The sequence below is a fragment of the Sinocyclocheilus grahami genome, unplaced genomic scaffold, assembly GCF_001515645.1.
Source record: "Sinocyclocheilus grahami isolate Dianchi unplaced genomic scaffold, SAMN03320097.WGS_v1.1 scaffold637.1, whole genome shotgun sequence".
NCBI classification, from domain to species: Eukaryota; Metazoa; Chordata; class Actinopteri; order Cypriniformes; family Cyprinidae; genus Sinocyclocheilus; species Sinocyclocheilus grahami.
The window spans coordinates 2,968-7,150 of record NW_015505816.1 but is presented as its reverse complement, the minus strand read 5'-3'; positions in this window follow the sequence as shown (position 1 = coordinate 7,150).

Sequence of the window (4,183 nt, the reverse complement as noted above, 5' to 3'; positions counted from 1 at the left end):
CTCCAGATCTCAACCCCATAGGAAATCTTTGGAGGGAGTTGAAAATCCGGGTTCGCCAGCGACAGCCCCAAAACATTACTGCTCTAGAGTAGATCTGCATGGAGGAATGGGCCAAAATACCAGCAACAGTGTGTGAAAACCTTGTGAAGACTTACAGAAAACGTTTGACCTCTGTCATTGCCAACAAAGGGTATATAACAAAGTATTGAGATTAAATTTTGTTATTGACCAAATACTTATTTTCCACCATAATTTGCAAATAAATTCTTTAAAAATCCTACAATGTGATTTTCTGGATTTTTTTTTCTCATTTTGTCTTTCATAGTTGAGGTATACCTATGATGAAAATTACAGGCCTCTCTCATCTTTTTAAGTGGGAGAACTTGCACAATTGGTGGCTGACTAAATACTTTTTTCCCCCACTGTATATATATATATATACACATCATTAACATGATCCAACCATTAAAATGTTTTAGCATTAAGCTGTTGCTTCTGGCCAAAATACGAGTCTATAATCCATAATAACACTTCCTCCAGCTAAAAAGTCCATCCTCTGTTGTCCTCTCACATCAACATCCACCAACATACTGTTTTAGGTTGTTTTCGCTTGCAATTTATGTATATCTCTCTCCTGATTCATACTAGACGTCTTTTTCACTGGAGAAACAATATAATAAACAGAGGACATCATTAATTATGTATTTGTTTCTTATAAACATACAGCTTTTCACTTCACAAGATGTTAATCGATGGATTGGAGTGGTGTGGATTACTTGTGGATTATTGTGATGTTTTCATCAGCTGTTTGGACTCTCATTCTGATGGCATCCATTCACTGTAGAGGATCCTTTGGTGAACAAGTGATGCAATGATAAATTTCTCCAGATCTGTTCCGATGAATGAACTAAGTCATCTACATATTGGATGGTCTAAGGTCTAAACAAGTGTAAAACACAGGTAAATCAACACTAGCATGCATTCAGCTGTATAATAAAGATATATTTTAACAAAAATGCTGAACCAAGGTTTTTTTTGTTTGTCAATGTGACAGCTAGCCCCAGTCTTCTATTATGGCTTGTATACTGTAAATCAATTAAACTCTATTCCTATTGCAATGCTACATGCATTATTTGAATCTCAGCTGATTAAATTTGTTAGATGTGAAATATCCTGCTGTGCTTTTAAAGCCAGGAAATTAGCAGCATGTTCTGCTTGGATTAATTTGATCACTCGAATCGCCTTGTATGTAGCAAATCTGTTTGCATTATAAATGGCACTGTGGATAATAATGTGAAAATGTTGCACCATTCAAATGCTAATAAAATCCATCCTTCATGGTGTTGTAAAACCTGGCAGGATCAGACCAGGGCTGATGTAATCTCTGATGTCATGTACTATTATATATCTGTTTTCCTCTCTCTTGTGTACACTGAGGCAACAGGCCCACATTTGAATCCCTTCCACTAAATACGATAATGGTTCATTTAATAGGATTCAGATAAGCTACATGTACCTTTACACACAGCTTTTACAACATCCCAATCAATAAATTAATTTATCCACTCGTTCTCTAGCACAAGGTTCTTTATTATACAGCAGCCATACAAATTCACGCATACAGCACAGTTTTACTACTTTTGTTCTCTTTATATATAATATAAATAATATAATTATTTATATTATATATTTCATTTTCACATATGTAGACATCTGTTCAAAAGTTTGAGGTCAGTAAGATTTTTTTTATGTTTTTGAAGTTTCTTATGTTCACCCAGGCTGAATTTATTTGATCAAACATATTGTATATTGTGAAACATTATTAAAATCTTTATTTGAATATATTTTAAAACATAATTTATTCATGTGATGCAAAGCTGAATTTTCAGCATCATTACTTGTCACATGATCCTTCAGACATCCTTCTAATATGTTGATTTGCTGCTTCAAAAGAACAGCAATTATTTAAAACACTCAAAAAAATACTGGGTTATTTCAACCCAACTTTGGGTCAAATTTGGACTAACCCAACTTTTGGGTTAAAAATGTAAATGTAAATAATTTTTTTTTTTTACATATTTACATATTTGACCCAAAGTTGGGTTGAAACAACCCAGCATTTTTTAGAGAGCAGAAATCTTTTGTAACATTATAAATGTCTTAACTGTCAGCTTAATGCATCCTTGCTTTTTAAAAGTATTATTAGTGTTATTATTATTTTGATGATAAAATTAGAAAACAATATACCATAATACAATATATATTTTTTCAATGTAGAAATAATCATGTTAACTTATTGTAATTGTACATTTTAGTTCACCCCATGCTTGAAGAGTAAGTGTAACTTCTGACATTGGGTTTTGGGGGAATCTGAAATCTCAGACAAAGGAGAAAGAATTGCGGGCTGTGTGAGGTGAAGAGAAGGTGATGGAGCATTGAGGATCAGAAATGAGAGATAGAGAGAGGAAACCTCTGGGGAGAGGATGACTGATAACAATAATGGCTGTGAGTGACATAGTGAGAACAGAAAATGACCAATAATGGATGAGAAGAAACAGTGGCGGTTAAGTGCTATAACATAGTGCTAAAACAGGGTGCAAAGACACTGAAAGATGGAAGGCAGCAAAACAATGAGGGACTGCTGAGAGAGTGATGGAGCATGGTTTTGATGCCTCATTCAAGCAACTCAAAGCTTTTCAAATGGTGGAATGAAGAGCATTTCTCAGAGATGTGTCACCGCATTCTAGGTTACTACCATTATAAACATATGAGTGTGCTTTGAGAATTTGTTTTCCAGCAAGATTAAATCAAGTTTGTAGTCAACATGAAACTGTAGTCACAACAAATTATGTGTGCTTATTGATTTCTATCCTCATTTAAAGTTCTAAACTACTTTTTTTTACTATAAATGCTAGCCAAACAATTCTGTACTTTAAAACCACATTAAACGTCTTGATTCACATTCATTTGTCTTAATCAAATGACACTGACACTTAATCAAAATGACACTTAATCAAAACCAGAAAAACAGTTTTCCAGAATGCAGTAATCAGAGGAGGTATATTCAGTTTAAACAAAAATATTAGTTAATATTAAGTAAATAACAAAGCCATAGCTACACAAAACAGTGGTGTTTCTTTCCAAAATAATCAATATTTTTGAACAAGTAGGTTGAGTGAACAATTAAATGACTTTTTTGTTCCTAAATCTATGTTTTTAAACAAATCATGTTTGCAAATGATTCAATGACTCATTCATAAAGACACTGGCTGCATCAGAATACTTCCCTACTACACTGTAAAATTATTTTGAGATTTTGCCATTTCAACTTTATTTATTTATTTATTTTATAAATTGTCCAGAAAACAAGAAAAAGTTGACTCAAATCATTGTTAACTTTGAATAATATTCAAAACCAGAAAAGCCGTTTTCCAGAATATGGTAATCACAGATGATATTCTGAAAACTGCCACAACTCAAGCCGTTTAATAAACAATTAACTATAATATTAAGTGACTTTTTAGACAGAATATTGCCAGTTGTCTATTTTTGCTCCAACTATGAAAACAGTTTTAAAAAATGCCATAGCTAGACAAAGTAGTGGTGTTTTGTTCCAAAATTAATCAATATTTTTGAACAAGTAGGTTGAGTGAACAATTAAATGACTTTTTTGTTCCTAAATCTATGTTTTTAAACAAATCATGTTTGCAAATGATTCAATGACTCATTCATAAAGACACTGGCTGCATCAGAATACTTCCCTACTACACTGTAAAATTATTTTGAGATTTTGCCATTTCAACTTTATTTATTTATTTATTTTATAAATTGTCCAGAAAACAAGAAAAAGTTGACTCAAATCATTGTTAACTTTGAATAATATTCAAAACCAGAAAAGCCGTTTTCCAGAATATGGTAATCACAGATGATATTCTGAAAACTGCCACAACTCAAGCCGTTTAATAAACAATTAACTATAATATTAAGTGACTTTTTAGACAGAATATTGCCAGTTGTCTATTTTTGCTCCAACTATGAAAACAGTTTTAAAAAATGCCATAGCTAGACAAAGTAGTGGTGTTTCGTTCCAAAATTAATCAATATTTTTGAACAAGTAGGTTTAGCAAATAATTCAATGACTAATTTTTGTCCCTGAATCTGTGTTTTTGAACAAATAATTTGT